We start from the raw sequence: 22,525 nt of genomic DNA, 5'->3' as shown, positions 1-22,525 counted from the left end.
GGATGTCCATGTAGTCACTATTTCGTATCTATAGGAACAATGATGAATTATATTTGCGCGCTTTACACAACGTAGGTATACAAATTGCGATATGTGTTTACGGTGCTGAATTACGTAGTTTTAAGCTTTGTGCTATAATTATTTTTTCATGCTCTTTATTAAAATATTGCTTCCCACTGTCGATAGAAGATAACGGATTCCTTTAACGGCAGCAAATTAATAGAACTCGGCTCATTGGTTGCCCGATGAGCGTGTGTCTAGTTTAAGGACTACAAACGTGCTAGATAACGCAGGCGATACTTTAAACTTTGTTGGCTGCTATTTCAAAAATGGCTGGTGTATGTGAATAGGGGAATCACAGGTGTAACCAGCGGGGGTGACGTGGTGACTCTGGCATTGCACTGCTAAGTCCGAAGGCACGTGATGAAATACCGGCCATGGTGGCCGTATTTTGATGGAGGTGAAATGCAGAAACGCTCGTGTATCGTGCATGGGGTGCACGTTAAAGAACCTTAAGTCGTCAGAACGAATCCGGAGTCCGCTACTACGGCATGTTTCATAATGGTATCATGGTTCTTGTACGTAATGTTCCAGAACTTAATTTAAGATTTTTAGTAATATGTGCCCCCAAGCTAGCGTATCCTCAAAATGCGACAAAGTTTGATGGTATAGCAATAAAAGAACGACGCAGAGACGCAAATAATGCTGAATTTTTATTGGAGCAGTTCTCTCACGCGTTCCTGACGCACTCCCTTGTATTCCTTTTATCTAACTTATTTCGCCGCTCGCTTATCTATATTATTAGTCCGCCAACGCCTACAGCGAAGGGCATTGCAGCTGCGTGAAGCTCATGCCGGAGATGCCGACAAATGCCGGAGAAACGACATGCGCCGGAGAGGGAAATGAGAGAGCACGTGATAGTCAAGAGGGCGATGAAAGGGCTGCGCAGTATGAAGTTCGACGTGACATTCGCAGAATGGTGTGCGGAGCTGCACACTCACGCCTATAGAGCACAGTTTGCAGCGCTTGCGTAGGATGCAGCCATCTTTTGCCGGACACTGCGAGAACTCGGAGAGCGTAGAGCTCAGCCTCTTTATGGCACCTGTTGCAGCCAGTAGTAGCTTGGCGGCTCCGTCATCAGCAGCTCCGCCATCAAACCTGCAGTCCCTGCTTGCATAGAGGTTCCACCAAAAAATTACTAAGGGAATTTCGGCGCCATGGTCGATCAGCTATCGTGGGAATGATGGTTAGTGGATCGATTTGTGTAATTCTTGTACTTATGGCTTTAAACATTTTTTTTTGCTACGTTACTTACTACGCTTTACTCTTTTTCTAAATTTCCGAGAATTTATGGTCACCATGCTGACCTTATGATTATATATATTATATCGCCCATCATTTCCATCCTGGCTTGACGGCCATGCTAGCGGCTCCCATAGATACTAGCGCCAGAGTTTCTAATAGCAGTTCATGTAGAAATAATATAACCAGCGCGGAAAACGACGGCAACACAAAAAGGAAGGACACAGGACTGTTTTTGTTGGAAAATAATGCACCAATTCCAAGTCACACAACTTTCCACCTTACTCCTTGTAGGAAAAAAACTCTACGACTGCGGCGACTACGCCAACGGATAAAGACGAGTTTCGATATCAAACACACTTGCTCTAAACGCGGGTGCGAGCGAGAAGATTCTCGGCCAGTATAATGTAAAGCTATTCCAAGCTGTTTTTATTACAATTCCGCCGTTAGCCTTCCATGATAAGTCAAAATGGTTTGAGTGCTGCCCATACGGGTGCGGCATCCACCCATATGGGCTGGGCCCGAGCCAGTTTGACCTATCGCGGAGGGCTAATGGCGGGAGAGAGAGAGAAGAATACAGGAAGGCAGGGATGTTAACCAGTCAATAGTCTGGTTGGCTACCCTACACTGGGGGAAGGGAGAAGGGGAAGAGAAAGAAGGGAGAGAGAAGGTGTAGGTACGTGTACGGACAGCACTTCAGTTAAAGTCGCTCGAGCAAACCAGAAGTTCTGAGAAAACACAAAAGTTCCTTCACTGCCTTCTGAGCCGATGATCGGTCGGGACGGTGCTCTAATATTGTCTGTTCACTCAGAGGACAATCGTCTAGTTTCCTCAATGTGTCGGACAAATACTGTCTTTGTGCTTGAAATTGAGGACAATGGCACAATATGTGGTCAATGCTCTCCTCGCATGCGGAAACATCACATGCAGGACTATCAGCCATTCCAATTAGTGCTGAGTAGGCATTCGTGAAGGCCACTCCAAGCCATAACCGACACAGAAGAGACGCTTCACGCCGGTGCACACCGGCTGGAGGTCTGAGTTCAAGTGACGGGTTTAGTCGGTGAAGTCTTGTGCGCCTTGTATGTACGGTATTCCACTCTGCTAAGGAGATCGTGCGTGCTAAAATGCCAAGTTGCCTGGTGGCGTCGGTCCTTGAGAGAGGAATGGGGACGCAGCGGTCTTCTTGGTTTGATGTCCGAGCTGCCTTATCGGCGTCATCATTACCAATGATACCGCAATGACCTGGTATCCACTGAAAAGAGATATCATGGCCTTTTTCTCTTAAGTGATGGACAAGTTCCGCGATTTCGCACGTGAGCTGATCGTGAGTTCCATGTCGGAGAAATGCATGCACACATTGCAAGGCCGGCCTTGAATCGCAGAAGACTGCCCATTTTCTAGGACTTTAAGTATCTATTACTTGAAGCGCGTCGCGGAGAGCCGCGAGCTCTGCAGCTGTAGACGTAGGGACATGGGAAGCCCAATGCTAATGGCGGACGTGGAATAAAAACAGCTTGGAATAATCTTACCTTATCACGGGCCTGCTCTGTCATTTTGCTTTCTCTCTCTTTCGAGCTGTCTGCAAGGGCTCGTAAAAAGTGAAACCTTACAGAGAAGCTTTCAGAGAATGTACGTTGCGCCGTTTCAAGGCGCAACGAACGTTATTGCGAGTGACAAGCGGAGCGCTGGGGGAACCTGGCGCAATCGCCGCCGCTCTAAAACATATCAGCTGAGTGCAGTTACTCATAAGTGCACGAAAGCCCACCGTGCCGGCACGTTCGCAATTTAACGTTTTGCAACACCGCTTTCATTATTGCAGCAACGACAAAAAAGTTCGTCTAATGCTCGCCAGCTCTGAATAGCTGCTGATTCCCACCAAGTTCAATTCCTGCAAAATAACTATTTCCAATGCTGACCTTGATAAACGCGGGAACGAAAATTCGTCTGTCACGATGAATCGTGTTCTAATTTATGAGAATGAACGTCCACAAGGTTGCTTCTGGACGGGGATCATAAGCAGTCGAGAACTGAGGGCGCTCCCGACTGCTTTTGGTAGAGAGATATATATGTTGTAGTGGGTAATATGCCTGTGGCACTGTAGTTGTAGTGGGCAATATGCATGTGGCACTGTGCCAAGAAAGAAAGGAAAGGCGGGGACGTCAACCAGACGCATGTTTCCGTTTGAAAAGTGTGCAATCAGCGCAGCGGCAGCGGAAGCCTAGCTTTCCTTAGGCGAGGATTTAATTTCTTCAGCAGGCTGCCAGACTTGTATGTAGTTACTGGAGTATCTCCTAATCTTACCAAGTCCTGCTGCGATAGCTCAGTAGCTAGAGCATTGAGCTGCTGGGCGCGATATGAGGGGTTTGATTCCTACAAAGGCGACCACATTCTGATTAGTGCGGAGTGCAAGAAGGCTTGTGTACCGTCCATTGGCTGTGCCTTAAAGCACTCCGAGACAGTCAACATTGATTCAAAGTCCCCCACTACGGGGTGCCTCATAATCAGGTGGTGGGTTTAGCACGCAAGTCCCCAAATTTAAAAAATCTTATTTTTACTAAGCCATAAAGGCAACGCGCTATAAAGGTAATGCTCTTCCATTGCAACACACACACGCAAAACAATAAGATATTGTCTGTACAGCCACTGAATATGAATACTTACTCGAGCAGTCCATATATATATATATATATATATATATATATATATATATATATATATATATATATATTCGGGAACGTACGCTGCTAACGGGAGAAGAGTAGCCGAGGCCATGTCGGCAAGTTTAGGGCCTTCAACGTCCTACCAACGTCCACCTCCTCTTACCGTAGCGGCTTGAGTCCCTAAGGTTGTTCCTGCGTGGCTTAGACATAAGTCGCGGGAGCACCGCGCACTTATTCGAGTATTGCACGGGGTGATTTGGAACCAATCTTCGGCAGGAGCAATGACTGCAGCAATCGAGATTGCTCGCTCTTCACACCGTCCTTTCCACTTCCGCTTGTCTATCGGAAGTAAAAACAAATACCTAGCGTGACGGTGCGCTTATTTCGATGGACGACGATGTCGTCCCAACTTTGGTGCTTGTCATTACGTGCGCATATATATATATATATATATATGAGGGCTTCGAACCCACCTATCCCCTTCTCATTACGCGGCGTGCAAGACAGCGACAGCAGCACCAGCAGTGGTAAAGTCGAAGGAAGAAGCAAAGAAAGACATGCTTCAAAAGTGAAAAACCGAAAAATTGCTTCATTCCCTGGTATCAACGTAGCGGCCGTCGGTCGATATTGAGCCATAGTAGCACTGTTTCAATTTGTCGGCCAACATCTGGTGGACCTGCTTCTGGCGCCCTTCACTTATTGGTCAACTAGACTTACATGACTTATTGTAACGGACGCCAGCGAACACTCACATTCCTCGAATAGGTGGCCAACTCTGTAATGTAATTTAATATAAAGCTCCATATTATTCAGCCCAAGAAGTAGTGTTCGTGCTACAATAGCAAAGTCAAAGATGGTTGTATGTGAGTAAAGTGTAAAATAATATATATATATATATATATATATATATATATATATATATATATATATATATATATATATATAAAATATACCATAAGCGCTTAACGGCCAAAAACTTATCTCTTTATCAGAGAAGAATTGATTATAGAAAAAAAAGTCCGGAAGTTGAACTTCCAAGAGGAGCGTGCAAATCTGCAAACATGCCACCTTCACGTGATAGAGGCGTAGCTGCAGGACGCTTATTGTAGGAAGGAGGTAACCCATGTTAAGGTGCACCGAGTGTTAGAGAGAACATGCGAGTACGCGGCTCATGCTACGAGTACCAAGCTCATGCGCTACATGGCCCAGGGTCGGCGCATGCTGCTGAACCCCCCTCCCCCCCCCCCCCCCCCCCCCGTTCGATTTGCCTGCACGCGCTGTGCAGCCCTTTCACTGGACTAGCACACGTCTGAGCCGCAGTTGCGATGAATGCGACTTAAGAAGAAGTTCCGTTTGACTTGCCAGCCATCTGGATGCTAAGGGCATGGAAATGGTCAAACTTTGAGGACATTATTGGCCCCATCAAGCCCTAGTCTTCCGGTGCAAGTAACGCATTCGGAAGTTATCGCACGACAGACTGAAACAAATTCATTCCGCGAATGGAGCGTGGTGAATGACCCAACAAAACGAGCACCAGTGGCACCGCAGTTTTTTTTTTCGGCACTTTTGGAGAACGGCATGCTTCAGCGATGTCTAGCTACGTCGGGCTCAGTCTGTCGAACAGCTGGAAGATACAAGACGCCGCGCAAAGCTACCGCTGGCAAAGCAGGAATGTGGACATGTATATATATGTATAGTCTAAGTCATTCGAAAGTGTCGTTCCTCCGAAATGCCAGTGAGGGCTGCGACTCTTACATATATCAGGAAATGGATACAGAACAATTTCTAGTCACCGACAGTGTGACGCAGGCGGTTCCGTCCGCGGAATGCTCTCGCGAGGCATCGCGCAGCGACGTTATTTGGCGCGTCTGAAGATGCTGTTATCCGAAACAACACAGTTTTGCTACTGCTTATTCGCATTCTACGTCAGACCTGTAATAGAAGTGAGCGTACTTATGCGCTTTCTACCTCTCACGGGTGCCAGGGTACGACATTAAATGTTATTGCTTCATGCGGAGGGGCTCTGGACGCGCGATTGCACGGCAGGTCGGCCGCACGCCAGCACAGCGAAGGCGTGGTTTGGTAGCGTACGACGCGTGGCGTGCGCCGCCCCAGCGTCGTTTCGCGCATGCACTCGGTTTTCACCGCTTCCCGTGCATGGCGCTGTGCAGAGCATGAGCCACGCGCTCGCGTGTTAACCCTGGACCCACCTGTACACGTTTTCAACCCTTTAAACACTGTAGTTACCGCCAAATTTAACATTTCGAAGCTGATAAATGCGACTGATTGCGTGTATTTGAATACTTAAAGAATAATTGAATTGCAACGAGCGTTACCGAACACACAAAGTAACCGTTAAGTTACAAAATTACATAAAGGCGTAACTACCCCGTCACACGTTGCACTTCATTTACAAATTACAGTGGTCGCGTAGATTTGGCCTTGGTGTGGACGGAAGAACTATATCATCCACCGAGATCACATTTTGTGAAAATGGGGCAGGGGGAAGGGAGAAATTTATGCTCACGTACAGGCGATCTTAAGTGTTTGTGACTGAAATGCGGTCTTCGGTAAAAAAAAAAAGCTTCAAGCTTGTGGTTCACAGAGATATAAAGGCTGAAGCGTTTTGAGCTGCGAGGAGAAATAATTTCGATAGCCATGTATTAACGGATAGGTTATCGAAATAGCCAAAGGCTTAGGTGCTACAGAGACTTGTTCAATTTGGAATCGGATGGGTGCTGGTCGCACTCGCCCTATTAGCGCCCCTGCAGTCTCCGGCGCATCGAAGGACAACGCAAGGGATAAAAGCAAACTCCCCATAGCAGCAACTTCCTCGCGGAAGAGGAACTTCTACGCCGGCTACCACCGTGTATAATCCGATCAAATGGAATCAGCTGCCGAGCCGCGACTCATCACCGGCCTAACCCAGGCACAAACTTGTTGATTGGTTGGCCCCGCGGTGCGACGTGAGGGATTTCGCTAACGACGTCGTCAGAGAGTGCCACCAACGCTTGCCGCCGTCGACCCGTTAATCTGGTCACATGAGGGAGTTCCCTGTCGAAGGCATTTCGATGCCGGGGGCACTAAGAGTGCGACGTCAATTTATATAAGCCAGTTTTCTAATATGGGTTGACTGCCGGACACTCCGGAGCACCTCACACGCAGAGTTTGCGCTTTCGTAATTGCAAAGCATGGTGGCTTCGCGATGATTGGACGCTGTCCGTCTCAGGCAGCTAGTCAATACGCCGCGGTAGCTGCACAAGGCTGTGGCGTCCGCTGCTGAACGCCAAGTCAGAGATTCGACTCCCTGCCGAGGTGGCCGCATTCCCACGGGGTGCGGGATTCGAAAGCGCTCGCATAAATAGAATTACGTGCTCGATAATGAGCCCTATGTGGTCAGCATTACCTAATAGTTTACAAGTGTAGAATCCGCGTCCCTATGCTACTTCACGACTTCAAACTGTGATTCTCCTTATTCTTGTTACAATAAGGTCGCACATATCCAGAAAAAGACTTCAATTTGTCATGGTTGAGTTTTTAACAGGCTTCTATATGCGTAGCTAAATCAATCAGGAGTTTGCAGTCGACAAAATCTTTGTTCGGTGTCTGACCGTGTTAATGACGCATTGATCTGTACCCGAGTTCTCAAACAGCGCTTGCGACAGTCTTGTTCGTAAATGCAAATGCCAGCTAATTCTGATGCCAGGCATACTTGAGAAGGCGGCTGACCATGTAAAAGATCACTTATGAGCGAAAATATCTCTAAATTCGAACCCTGCAGTCTTAGTTTGGAGAAGACCTGACAGGCGGGACAACGTATAACGTGTTCTTTAGGAAACCTTCAGTCTTTGCGCTTTCGGTTCCCCTTTATGCATATCGACGGAATCTGTTATTTTGGGTTGACATGAGCCCGAGTCGTAACCAAGTGCCCCTATGTCTAACCTGCTACCAATTTTCGCCAAATAAGTCACTGTGCTGACTTTAAGGAGGCATGAATTACTGATTCCTCATCAGTAATTGATCATTCAGAGGCCCCGACTTGGCTTGCCATGCCAGCAACAAAAGCCTGCTTGCAGCTTTCTCATTAGTCTAGCTGCTGGGCATACTGGGTACGCTTATGTCAACATTTCTTCCAACTACTTAGTCTTCAGTGCGAAAACTCAAAACCTTGTAAGATTTAAAGCATCCGCTAGATTTTCCGTTGGCATTGTAGAAATATTATTTTTGTGATTCACGACAGGAGCACACCCTGTCAAGATGCCTTGGACGGGTGCCACAGGCTCCTGAATTATTCTGTAAAATAAACCGGCAGGAATGACAACCGCGACTTGCGCGAGTGGTGCCTCCTCCCTCCTTCCTTTCACTAAATTCATACTTCCTCCTTGCAACTGCCGCATCAGATCTTCGCTCAAGACCGCGACGAAACGGCTGTGATCTTCGCGCGTGCATGGCCCTTGAACGTGTAATAGGTTGAATAGCGAGTCTTCCTTCTATCGTTACAGAGTTGCTCAGCGACAGCGCATGTCTACGCCTACATGTCTGGTGATCGAATCAATAGGGAGGACCGTATAACCCCCTAATAGTATGCTTGTCATTCCTTTTATGTTTAGTTTTTCTGGTAATAACTTTTTCGTGTTCCACTGTTGGCGCCTCTCCCTCTCATTCTGTTTTTCTCTGCTGGCTATGCGACATATATTGCAGGAAACGTTTTTTTTTTTTTTCAGGTTTGACATAAATCGGAAGACATCTCTAAAATGAAAATGCGCTCCAAAGAGTACAGGAAAAGACCATTCCTCTTACTCAAAAAATGCCACCCTTCTTTCATCATGTTTATAACTTTTGTGAACTAGAACTTGCGATGCCAACTAGTCCGGCAGCCGACGCTGCTAAAAGCTTGTCACTGCTAGTCGTATAACTCATGGTTTGCCTTCCTCGGGAATTATTCATCCTATGAAAGAGCCGTCTGTACCTGACTAAAATTTTAATTTATTCACATGGTGAAGTACATTCTCTGAAGATATTTGGCTGCGTCGAGCGGCTGTAATGTTGAGCTTCTGTGTTCACAAGAGTGCATTTTACCGTTATTGCAGATGCTTGTACAGCGGAGCTGTTAGCCTCTCGTCAGTCAGCATATCTCGTGTCCATGTCCGTGGCCAAATATGCGGGCCGATCCCGGAGGAAGTGCGATACCGGGCCGAACCGCGGCGGAGGTGAAGCAGGCTTCAAGCACTTAGCAAAATGAAGCGAAAATTGCACACATTCTTTGGGATTATGCATGCAACATGAAGAACAGCGTTGCTTTCAATAAGGAACAAGCACAAAGCAAGCATCCGAACCACATAATTGATGATAAGGCGCCCCTGATAGCAATGCAAAGAACCTAGCGCTCGCAGTGTACGTCTCCTGATAAATCATACGGTTGCGCAAGCGGCCGCGGCGATGGCAGCTTGTGACGTGGAGAGCGACGTCACTAGCCTTTCGTATATAAAATAACCAGCTTAGCAACTGATTTCATTGCTGTTGCAGCACCACTATGGATAGGCAGCGCGTTGTTAGGACTCCCAAGGAGCAGCATGAATACGAAGAGCGGCAAAGGGAACCAGAAGCGGCAATACGACCAGCGCCGGCGTGCTGTCCAATTTCCATTACTACCATTACTATATACCGTTCCTCCAAGTTACCTTTACTGTCATCGTTCTATGGCAATAAAACATTGCATACCACCCTTAGCAGTTGTAGTGGTGGTTCTCAACATCTTCGCGGGGCCGGGACGGCGAGCTAATTTTTTTAAGTAGTGTTTTTATATTCTTTTTCGTGTAGTTCTATAGCTATGCTTCAGATCATGTGTTTAGTGAATTGAAAAGTGTCATATTGACTATTTTAATGAAGACGCGCGGGGAATAGTGCGATTATCTGTACACCTGCATCTATGAACCACGATTCTTTTCGAAAGGTGTATGCTAGCAGTATCTTCGGGCTCCGAAGCTTTGTAAATTGTTTCTCCTCCCCTTCATTCATGGCAAATAGTGATTGAGTGAGAAAGAGAAAGAAAGAGTGACAGAGAAGGAAGTTAGGAATAATGAAAGAAAAATCAGATTTAAGCAGAACCAAGTTTTGAGTTTTCACACTGAAGAATCAGTAGAGGGAAGAAATGATGACGTAGGTATAACCAGCTGAGGAAAAGCACAATTAGATGCACAGACACGAACGTCATAAAATAAATACGTTGAGTTCTGAAGTGTTGCTGCAAGAGCGAATTCACCGGATGGGGGGGGGGGGGGGGGACCAGACGTCAAACCCTGGTATAGAATGTGACACGAATAAATATATCAGTGATGTACTCGCGCGCATTCGGCTCGGCTGGCTCAAAGTCGACGCACCGACGATCTTGTCTCAATTTGCAATTTCTTGGTCGTTTCATGTTACCGCTGTCTTCTCCAGTAGACACGCTGAATCTCAAAGCCTGTAACGTGACAGAGCGCACACTATAAGGTGCGCCAGGCGGTCCGCCAGATATGTCTATCAGCTGAGTCTGTCTTGATTTCAAAGAACCTCTTTCAGTCTTTCCTTGAGTTGACACATCGCTTCGAAACTTTCAGTATCTCCACCAGCGTGCGCGCACGTCTCGCACTTTTTTCATTTGGAACGTCCCATTCCCCATCTATGTTCTTCGGAAATCTGTCGCTGTCAGCCGTCAGGCTTCCCTTCACAGGCTCGCAAAAGCAGGGCATAACTTTTTATTTACTTGAAGCTTTCTTCATGCGGGAACGCCGACGCGCAGAGCATGACGATCCCGCGAAGTTTCAAATTTGTGAATTGAATTGTCCTGACTTTGATTTCAAAGCGTATAGCTTGTAGGTTCACGTGTTTCCCGCTGTACCCGTGTCATGTAGTCCTTTATGTATGCCTCTGACAAGCGCTTGTGAACATGTCGTGCCCAAACTGTCGGGCACTACAGGCTCGATCTTTCTTGCCACGTACTCCTTGGCAAGCGATGTGACTGCCATCGAAGTCGAACTGCCATTTGCATTCGGAAGAGATTTTAAACACTGTCGTGCCCTAAGCATCGCCTTCGGTCACAAAAGCAAAAAAAAAAAGGAACATTGTCTCGTGATGTTCTCCAGAGAAATAATTGCGAGGCTACCTGTATCGATCGTATAAGGGGCTTTTCACTGAGAAAATACAATAGCTTATAATTGGACCACAGATACTGCACAGACTCTAGGGTAAGGTGTGTCTGGTAAAATGGAAATCCGAGGAAGTTTTATGTCATGACAGCAGAACCACGAAGTTTGAAATAGAAGACAAACGCAAAAAAGTGACTTGCCAGAGAGATAGGTAAAACCGATTTGATTAGAAGAACCTCACCCTAACAAAAGTTATACATGAAATTAAATTGCATATCTCAAGAAAAGGTCCATAGAAGACACAAGAAATCTATAAATATACAACAAAATTTTTATAACCACTTTTTCTAAGAGTAGAGCAATATGCTGCACCTCATCTCTTTCTTTTCTCGACAAAATTAACTGCTCTGGGTTTGTCTATACCCATGTAGAACCCGACGATCATCAAGTCGTAAGCTCAAGTCGAATAATAATAATAATAATAATATTTGGGGTTTTACGTGCCAAAACCACTTTCTGATTATGAGGCACGCCGTAGTGGAGGGCTCCGGAAATTTTGACCACCTGGGGTTCTTTAACGTGCACCTAAATCTAAGCACACGGGTGTTTTCGCATTTCGCCCCCATCGAAATGCGGCCGCCGTGGCCGGGATTCGATCCCGCGACCTCGTGCTCAGCAGCCCAACACCATAGCCACTGAGCAACCACGGCGGGTAGCTTAAGTCGAAGGGCCGGCCTTTGCTGCCACACTATTGTCTTCGACGTAGTCGTCGCCGTGCCGCTATCGGCACACGCACGTGAGCTCACGACCCGCCCACAACTACTCGATTTACACAAACACGTTGCTTCATCTGGTAACGGATTGCAGAACCCCAAACAATGCTGGACAGTCAGGTATCTGCAAAGGCTTCGCGTAACATCAATTCCCACAGTGCATGCGATCTTCATAATTCCTTTATGCTGAACAGTGTTGGTAGTGGCGGCGGTGCGCAAATTACGAGTTTTGGAAAACAGTTGCTAACTGGTTTCGTTTGTCTCAAGTCTGCACAGTAGGAACCTTATTTCATTTGCGAAACAGTAGTACATCATCATACGGTGAGTTGAAAAGACGTGACCTGATTGAAGCGTCTGAATTCTGTGTGGCTGTATTTGACTGTTTGCTCGGGTATACCAGCTCGTGCGTGAACGTTGGCAAATCAGCGCTGTGCTGATTTTATGCCTTTTGTGCCAAGAAAATTCGCTAGCTAGACCATAGAAGTGCCGAGTTGCAACACACCGGGATCCGCCTAAGTGTTTCACAATGAATTCGCCCAGTTTTTTTTCCGTACTCTTTTCTTTCTAGCTCTGCGTCCTTGTATTTAACTTAAAAGGATTTTAGTCCATCCGTGATTCTTCAATTCTGTGCTGGAAAGTGTTTTGACATGGTGCACACGTAATTTCTTATTAACTTGACAGCGCGTAGACGGTACTTCTGCGTCGCTGCTCGGCGCGAACAGCCGCGACGTCGACAAAAGGATGTCAGTCTGCTGATCTTAATTTTTTTATCAGGATGGCGAAAGCCCCACTCTGAGCTGATTCAGGAGTTCGCCAACAGGTCCAACGTTATACGTTACGTTAGAGCTGTCAGCCAATTTTTTCCTCCTGTCGTATTTTTTCCCGGCATCTAGGTTCCTCCGAACGTGTTTCAACTGTTTCCCAGCTTTGAACGAAAGCTTCTTTTTTTTTTTTGAGTCTCTTTTCTAACTTAGCAGTCTGAACCTAAAAGGAAGACTCTTAAATTGAGGATAATGTTTGCACTACGAACGGTAGCGGGGATTATAAATTGCTGTGGGAGGACCGTCGACGCGACAAGCAATTTGAGCTTTCCTTGCTATTGTGAACTCTTTACCTTATTACCTGAAAATTGTTTAGTGTAAGTAATTACCGCATTTTTCTTTTTGTTAAGAAAATCTAATAAATGCATGAACCTTAGTTTTATGAAAGCTTGTATCATCCATTGTCTCCTCCTCTGTGGCATTTGACTGAACCGCCACGTACTGCGGCCTTCTACCATGAATGTTTCCATTTATAGGAGAATATAAGCGCGTACTTCTTTGCTTGTGCCGGCATGCGTGTGACAATTGCACGAAAATGTTATGAAGAATTGAGAAGTCCACTTACGTGGACAAACATAAGCAAATGTTAGTGCACAAGTTGCACCTCAATTTCGATTCATAAAGGTGTTTCATAGAAAACAAAACGATGTTCTGGAAAGAGTGATCAGAAATGTCATTCACATTTAACGTCGTTCCGCATATCTGTTCTACTAAGAAAGAGCTACATCTTTGCAAATGTGTTCCCTTTCTTAATTGGAACATTTATGTGTAAGGAGTCTCTTGAGCGCTGGATTTTTCTCCGGGCGAGCTCCTTGCCACCGTTATTCTATGTCAATCTTAATATCAGTCCGGATAAGTTCTACCAACCAGGGGGAACATATTTGCTAAAATGTTCCAATTACTTAGCGTAACTCATGGGGAACGACATTAAGAGTGTACACTTGACCAATGCCAAAATGATGCTGTAAGTACTTCTACTCGGAGGGTCGCATTAGAAATTTAATAGCACGTTTACATGCAGTACTATAAGATTGCAGTTTTGCATAAGAGAGTAATGTTTATTATTTAGTACGTACGTTGTACAAGTAGCCGAAATGCAGTCTGTCAAAAGTAAGCTTAACTTGTCGTCACGTCTGCATCACTGGTATGTTCTTTATGCTGCCAAAATTCCAGGTTACCATGTTAAGCAGAAATCGTGTCATTTGAAACAAAATATTCTCTTCTATTGTACACCTCTTATAACAATAAATAAGGGAAGAAATTAATTACTTAAATTAATTAATAGCAGAGTGATCAAACACAGCATCAATCCGGAAGCAGCCACCCTTGTGTTGCCACTCAAGTTTAGAATTGAGAAGCTGTCTTCTTACGCACTGGGCCTCAAAAGAATCGCAAGGACTTCACGCACCAAAGTGAGTCATTAATTAAGGCTACCTTCGTGACACGTCGCCTTAAGCCTAGGCTTACTTCGTACACGTCGCGCCGCTATCTTAATCACTAGGAACAATAAGAGAGCTCTGCGTGCCGCACCGAGGGTTACGCGCACCGTGGGTTTCAAACACAACACATCTATGGCAGCGTCCGTGCAACCTCCCATTCCGATTGCGCCTTCGCCAACACACGGCCACCGCCTTGCGCCCTTCAATGCGACCGATAGACAAAGAGGATGCAGAAAACCGTCAGCTCCCGCGGACGTGCGCGCAAGGGACGGGGCGCACGGCACCGGCCGATAGCGCTGCTCCGAAGCGTCCCAAAAACGAAGCTGGTAGAAAAGAGAAAGAGCGAATCAGGGAAAAAAGAGGAAGGAGGTTGGGGGAACTCGTTCTTTCCCGACTCCCTCTCTCTTCCTTCTGCCCGTCCTGCGTCCTCCTTTCCACGCCTCCCCAGAGTCCCGCGTGGCGGCTCCCATCAGGGGTGGCACGGCGCTTTACGGATACAGCGCCGCACGCCCCCGCGCGCGCGTAGAGCCCGCCGTCGCCGCCGCCGCTCGATGCTGTTCTGGCGCGAGTCCTCATCGCGCTACGGCCGCCACACGGGACGCCGACTCCCGTCGCGCGCGCATCGACGCCGCGCTGCTCGCCTCACGCCGGAGACCGCGCGCTCGCCACCGACTGATCCTTCTCCTTCCCGAAGCTCCCTAACGGCTTCTGCAACCACGTGCTGCGGAAGCGCGACTGGACAGCGACTCTCCAGGAACTGCGCGCCGTAATCAAACGCTCGCATCGAACGAATTCTTCTGCGCATCCCAACTCTCGCGCCGACGAGTCCGGGGACGGAAGTGCCTCCAAGTTGTGACCGTGACAGCTTCGCCGCCGGTGAAGAGCGTTGCATTTATCACTCGGGTATTCGAGGGAAAAGGAAAGCGAAAACGTACCCGACTTTGTTTCACCTCATTCGTGCACTGCACGAGCAGGTTCTGAGCGTTTCTTGACCAGCTGTCCCGATTCCCTATCTGACGTCTCTCGGTACTTCTCCAGAAGAGTGTGGCGTCTGCAAGCGCGTGACAATCGAACCGAATCACTTGCCAGTGGTGCTGGTGGAGCAAAAGGCGCTCTTCCCAGTTTGTGAAGAGAGAAAGTTTGCCGCGTGGATAAGTATCACCGCCTCGCACGTTTGCCCCCCTTTCACTGTGCGGAAGTGCACGCCGTGCCGATTTGAAAACTGAACGGTGTCGCTAGCCTGGATGGCTCATCTTGGTCTCGCCGTGCCGTTACCGGTGCCTTGAACGCTGGAGTTGCCACCAGTGTCTGAAGGTATTGTAAGAAGGAGAATTTCTACTTGTATCGCGATAAATGCTTGCCCTTCCTTTGGCCGCAGGGGACTGGTACCGGTGAAAGGAGTATGACGGAGCATTTCTTATGCAAACATTTCGGTAGTGAAAGCAGCACTTTTCTTCATCTTGCTCTTAGAATGTATATAGCTGAATACTAAAGCAACCGATAACAAATACCTAAAAGATTGCGATTCTTCGCATAAGCCAGATCGAAACTTATTTCTTCCCAACCATGTCTTAAAACCTGGTATATTGCCTGTCGTCGTGCGGTATTTAAGCCGTGTTGTGTCTTCGGAACATTTAAGCACAAAACTTGACCTTTACCATTTCGAACGCAATTATATGTCTGCTGAGCTGGCTAAAAATTTCTAACGAACAGGTGGAGATGCACCAACCATTGTTAAATAGAAGTTTAAATTAGTAGGATATAATAAGAGCAGGTACGACAATGATATAGTAGAAACTTTATGGGCTTTGATTTGTATTGGCTTGCAAACTTTTTCTCTTTCCAACTTCACTCATCCAGTATATGCGTCCTTAAGCTGAAGTGACATGAACAAATAGTGGCTAGCCCTAAAACGATTATTCGAGCGCGCTGACACTGATTTCATTTGTAGCATTGTGCAGCAATAAGAGCTGTAGCTTTATTTTTTTACCGATACATTTTTTTTCAATAACTATTGACACGTAAGATTTGAATAAAAAGTCAACTCGTTTAATTGATGTATAGACTAAGGCTGAGATGCATAGGCCTATAGACTAGGAGAAATCGCATGTAACCATGTTAGCACCTCCTGTCGATGACCAGTTCATAAATCACTTTCAATGTCACTTTCTTGTGTCTTCGGGATACCTTGAGGAAACCCTTAAAAACCTAATTGTAATAACTGTCTCGTCCGTACTCGCTGATAGATTCTTTCATGAGAAATCCAAGTGACCAAAGGCCAAAACGAAAATCCACGAAGCGCATTCTTCATAATAATGGGAGTATTGGCTAACGCAGACGCAAAAAAAAAGTTTTGCTGCATCTAAACCGGGGTTTTCGTATTGCAGAGAAGAGGAGCGCAACGCTGAAAGAGGGGGAACTGTTCGTATGAAAGAACGCATTATACTCGAGATGTTACGCAATTTTTTATCATTATGGAAAGAAAAATCCATATGCTCCATTATTCTCATATCTAGTAATCCTGTTTGAGCACATGAGAATTTCATATAAATACCCTTATTTTTCCATATATCATCTGGGAGGTATGGTGTATATGAATTTTTTCCACAGGTATGTGATAATTCCCCAAACGTTCACCGCGGGTGTTCACAAACGTTACGTTGAAAATAGCGACGTCCGAATGGTAGTGGATTTGTTTCAAACAGTAGGTGCTGCTTGACTAGCTAAACTTTCTTTTCAAATCTCTAAATATTAAATTATATTCTGAGATTTTACTAGCCAAACTTACGATATTATACGAGGCACGCCGTGGTGGGGAATTCCGGGTCAAGTTTGACCACCTGGGTTTTTTTAACGTGCGCCCATTGCCTGGTACACAGGCGTTTTTGAATTTCGCCCTGCATTGAATTACGGCTACCGCGGCCGGGATTCAATCCCGCGACCTCGGGCTTAGCAATGAAACGCCAAAGACACTTCGCCATCACGGTGTTTCCTTCCAGATCTATGTTATTGGTAGTCTGGCATACGATTGGGGCCTATTAGCGGATAAATTCAAATCTGAAGACGATAATCACCTTTCCAAAATTTTCCCGCACATAATCGATGGAACCGCTTCTTTCGATCAGTAGGGGCACATATTTACTTCACTTCTAAGTTTGCGTATTTTCATTTTTTTAGAAAGCGCACAATGTTTACCAAATAGAGTTATGAAAATTTTCTAGAATAGTTTCACCAGTGTTAAACTGCCCCTTTTCACCCCTTCGTGGCTTTTGCGTAATAGTTCTTTTGTCGTTTTTTTTTCTCTTTGAAAATTCAGGGTTGGCTTTGCCATCACTGTCTCAATTAAGCAGAGTTCTCTATCTACCAATTATTTTCTCGATAACAAGTTCCTGTTAATGACTTCAAAAGCGCAGTCTACGAATCTAGCATAGGTTCTTCATGCAAAGGTTCGTCCTTTCAAGCGCCCTATAGAGCAGATCTGTGGTAAAGGTCTCACAGCAACTCCAACGTACCAAACATTGCACTTTTACCTTCACTAGGGCGCCTTCACCCTAATTGTTGGGGACTCTTGTGGGAAGGCACAGTGCGCCATACATTATTCTGCTGAATGATTCGAATGCAGCCTGTGCTAAAGACTTGTATACGTAGATGCTAAGTACATTTTTCTTTCATGTTCTCTCATTGAGCGGTAAAGAATTTATCACGAAAAATGGTTTCATTCATGTTTTCCACTGCAATCTTCGCGCGAGGTTTTAATTAATGACTTAAACTACGGGAAAGAGAGAGATAGACTTTATTGGATTATAGAAAAGGCAGGGAGGCGGGCGTGAACTAGTAAGTCCTGGCCTCTGCACAGGGAAAGGTGGAAAGGGGACAGAAAATAATGGTGAGAGATGACGAAATAGAGAATGGACGTGTATGTTGAATAACGTACAACTACGTGCTGAAATGTTACCTTAGGGAGGCCGAGCTCTTGGCTCTTTTTCTCTCTCAGCCTCGCTATTCTGAAAGTCCACTTTGCTGCATGTGTTGTTGAAAGTTCTGTCTATCTCTCTTCTTTTTAACAGCGATTGCGAAGTCACGACATCTGGGGTGAATCTTGAACCATTTTCATGAAGAATAAGCAAAAACAATACGAGCCGGTAATACGTGTTTCAATTTCATTAAACGTGAGTGAACAAGAGACGCCTCAGCCTGGAACAAAGATTTCGACGAGGAGATTTGTCTACGTCAAGGCAACGGACGCTTTGCTTGGCTGTGCTTACAATATAGTTCACTGTATTCCTAAGGGTGGCACGTAGTAGGTGCCATGAAAGATTAAGGAAGGTCACAGAAAGTCCAGGTGCTCAAGATGACTTGATTAGTTGTGATTGAGAGTGGGGTGGGGTGTGCGCTGCAGGTTCGTCTGAAAATTTGAAGTAACGAATGAAGAAGAAAAAAAAAGAAAGAAGTGGAAAAGAACAGTTAAGTGTAAACAGGCGTTGCAAGTTCGCCGGGTTTGGTTTGTTACTTAGCTTCCCAGCAAGACGAGAGCCTGAAGGCTATGGCGGCAAGTATGGGCTTGAACATGTATTTACTCACGCGGAAATGGGCTGTCACTTCTCGAGTTTGTGCTTATCTGACGTCAGCATGCTCGTTAAGTGTTGTTACAGTGGACATTGTAACCGTCCACGCACGATGCGCTTAACTATACACAGCATGACCAACGATCCCTAGAAGAAGGCGCGTAGGGAACCGCAGCACTCATACGCATCTTTTCTTTTTTTTTATTTCTATTTGCTGGCATTCATGTCGACCTCGAAACAAGCAAGCTCGTGAATGCAGTCGCTCTCACTTAATTAAAAAAAAAAATAAAACGTGCCAGATGTCTTTACCGATGTTCCGCAAATTCCTCTTTCAACGTTTTCTCCTGTATTGAACTTGATTAAGCTGTAGGTGAGTCCTAATTTTGCTTAACAATTAAACGTTCGCTTTATGTCAAGATGTGTTACTGAAATCGCTGTTGTATTTGCCAAGAACGCACAACACTTCCTAGACTCGAGTGCTTTACAAAGGTCAGGCACGTGCGCGTGCGTGCGTGCATATGTGTGTTTGAAGCAGCGACGAAAAGGATGTTTTTCGAGGTAAAGAAAGGACGGACATGCAGGTGAAATGCGAATGTGGGGGAAATAGATCATACCCCTTACAATATAAGGAGAACAGGCCTAGCGGCTAACGAAAAATGTGGCAGTTTCGCCCGAAGCGTGAAGCATTGACAGTTATGGCAAGGTTTAGCGCTTCGCCTGAACATTTCGGTTTGGGGGTTCTACCCTGGGATTCAACCGCAGAAATGTTTGCTCCGCACTCCAGGAATATCTTATGGATTCCAGCCGAACGCCCCGCTATATTTGTATATTTTCCTCTTTTGTACGCTTTTCGAGTAGTGTTTATTGATTAATCCTGCTCGATATTGCTTTCATCTTAAACATAATTCCACATTTCGACATCACTTACTATGCAGAAGCTTACTTGGGGTTTTAACATGAAATAATCCGCCTATTTCTTGGCCAATATCCCATAGTGAATATGAGCAATGGGCTTTAGGATACGAGGATAACGGGCAACAACAACGACTCCTCAAACGCTGTTCCTACTATGCGCAGGTGCGACATATTGCTACTACTTAGCACGTAAGATAGCCTCTACTGGGTAGAAGGAACTGCGCCCTGGCAGCTGCGAAACCTCTCTTGCAGGGTGGGCAAATTGTTAAGGATGTTCTATTCTGCCTGCTGCAGCTATAGCGTTCGTGGTTAGAATATGTGGATTCTGTGCTATAGGTATTTTGTTCCAATGCAGCCGTCGGACAATTTCATTTCAAACGATTTATTGATGTTCGGGCCGGGCTTCGGCTTTCATCAACTTATGAAGGCCGAACCCCCTGGCCGAAACGTGAATCAATCGACTATACACGCGTCTACTTCACTGTGAATATTTGCCTGGACCCAAAAACGCTTTCTTTTTCTCCAGTATTGAAGTTAATTAAGCTGTAGGTGAGGCCTAATTTTGCTCAACAATGAAATGAAATGAAATGAAATGAAATGATATATATAGATATATATATATATATATGTACTGAATAAGAAAGGGTGAACAGAACAGAAGACATAGCCCGCTTAATCCGTGCTTGCTGGCAATTTACATTGGAATGCACAGCCCTAATGTCCGCACTGAACATTCATCATATACTTCCTTGCCTTGAGCTATATGACATGTACTACGGCGCATAGATTAATGCCTGGATGACATTAGTTTGTGGGTGTGTTGTTGTGCACGTTGAATACCTGTGATGTACACTGTTCTAATAACTTTTCGTTTTTCCTCATACTCAGATTGAGTAGCATGCCCGGCATACTTCTTCAGGATTTATTAAAAGGCCCGCTCTTTGTTCTTAGAACTGTGCAAGGGGAACACCAAAATGAACGATGGAAGCCTGCTCATATTAATGTTGTGCGCTAGACTAAAAGCTGATAGCGAAAAGTGAACTCAACTGGCGGTTTAAGATCTACTGCCACTCCCCCCCTCGACTAAGAACAACGGATCAAGAAAGAAATACAAATAAATAATGAAAGCGTTAAAAGTGACACTTTGGCTAAACCTTGAAGCGATCTTTTGCGAGAGAACGCGTCTCGGACACTCTGGTCAATGAACATACCGAAAAAAGAAGGAAAACACAGAAAAAAAGAATGAAGGAAGAGGAGCGATGGAAGTTGCTGCATTAAAAAAAAAAACAAGCTAGTAATGGAGCAATGTTTTAGGAATCGAAACTATAGTTTCGGTGAGCTCACGCCTGGGGGACGTTTTCCTTTATTGTACCAGATGCGGCAGTGACTGCAACACAAGGCGTATATATGGCCCTGTGCACATCCGGCCTCGGGATCATTACTTTTTGTTGGCGGCAAATCCGGGCACGTGGAAAATTGCTGCCGCTTCGCAGACGCACGATGGAAACTAGGAAAGGAGGTGCTCGACCAGTAAGCGGGGAAAAACGATGGGACGTATGGGGAAGAGCCGAGTGGAAGGAGGGAACTCGGGAAGGTGGATCGTGTTTCGTATTGGCTTTTGAAGCGCGTAAGCTCGATATTTTGCTGCGTACGTGGTGTTCGACCCTCCTCTAGCTTCAGGGTAGGAAGGCGTAATTCTCCGCGCCCGCAGTAGCAAGATGCCAACTGGATTATTTACAATTGGATGTACAGGCGGCAGGTTTAAGCGCTACTTGGAAGGTTGACTCAGAGGAGTTCCCCCTTGATAGAACCCAAACTGCTCCCTCTTTGGAAATAAAAGAGTGGTTGGTCTGGGAATCACTTGGGAAACGGCACTGTTCGGCACGGCATTGGGAGGCGGCTCTCATTTTATTGCGTCGTCTCTTACGCCGTCGTAAAAGCAGTCGTACGGAACGGCAGAGAGAATTCTTGCACGACACTCGGATGGGCTTTGCTATGGCACTATCGGCGAACACCGGTTCCTGTTCCGCTTCCGGTGTGATCGTAAGGCCGTATATGATGGGCGCGGATGAGCAGTGAATAGCAAAAAAGGCCCGAGCCCAAAAATGGCCGGAAGTCACGCCAGCCTCATATCACCGGTGCAGATGGAGAACACTAACCCATCGTTTGTTTTCGATTGTACGACGGGAACAAGGACAGTGCGCGCGAAGCAATCTTGCGAGTTGTCGGCACTTTCGCTGTATCAGCTTTTGACTTAGCAGGAAACCTTAAACGTGGTGCTGCTCATTTGATGCGTTTCTGATTTTGTTTGTCCGTCTCATCTTGGAGCTGCAGCCAAAATGATGATTCATACAAAAGTGGGGAGGCAGAGAAGATCGAACATTTCTTTATGTTTTCTGCCTGGCGCACCGGCACTCATACCTTTATCGAGAGTAGACGCTGCAGGAGAGCTTCGCAGTCTCGCTCGTACCCCCATCACGTTAAGTTACTGGAATAAACCACAGAACTCTAAGTGTCGTTTATACAGCCTCGCCCATCACTGAAACTTATATTACCAGCAAACCTTTCACGACGTGACGCAACACTGCTGTGTCGGCTGTGTGTAGGAGTAGCATTCACTAACCATTCTCGCTTTGATAACCAACGTCAGACTATCCAGTGTGCCTTGAATAGACTGGATGACAGGCCATTTACAGAAGCAAAGATCTTGGGAGCCTGGTTGCACAGTTCATTATTCCAGAAAGCAGATCGAGCGCTTCTTCACTACCTGAAGGCAACAGACTTGAGTGCCCGACTGTAGACATCCTACACCTAACTTAGTACATGTGAAAGTGCGGTATAGACTCATGTTATCTCTCTTTCTCTTTCCCTCCTTTATTCCCCTCCCCACGTGTAGGGTAGCAAACTGGACTCAGTCTGG

At 46.0% G+C, this 22,525-nt stretch overlaps 1 protein-coding gene across 3 annotated transcripts in view; it reads left to right on the top strand.

Moving 5' to 3' along the window:
* LOC126531446 (thrombospondin type-1 domain-containing protein 7B-like) overlaps positions 1 to 22,525 on the top strand; it is an 834,929-nt gene that overhangs the window by 397,150 nt on the left and 415,254 nt on the right. Inside the window, exon 1 of one of the 3 annotated variants that reach the window (XM_055071178.2) lies at positions 14,723 to 15,439. The exons of the other annotated variants lie outside the window; for them this stretch is intronic. The gene's annotated coding sequence lies outside the window, so the exon portion shown is untranslated. Of the gene's footprint in view, positions 1 to 14,722; positions 15,440 to 22,525 lie in introns of those variants that run through there. 3 annotated transcript variants of the gene reach the window in all.

Source organism: Dermacentor andersoni, chromosome 5 (genome assembly GCF_023375885.2).
Source record: "Dermacentor andersoni chromosome 5, qqDerAnde1_hic_scaffold, whole genome shotgun sequence".
In the NCBI taxonomy this organism is placed as follows: Eukaryota; Metazoa; Arthropoda; class Arachnida; order Ixodida; family Ixodidae; genus Dermacentor; species Dermacentor andersoni.
Note: the sequence above shows the minus strand (reverse complement) of the source record. Positions and strands in the feature narration are given on the sequence as shown.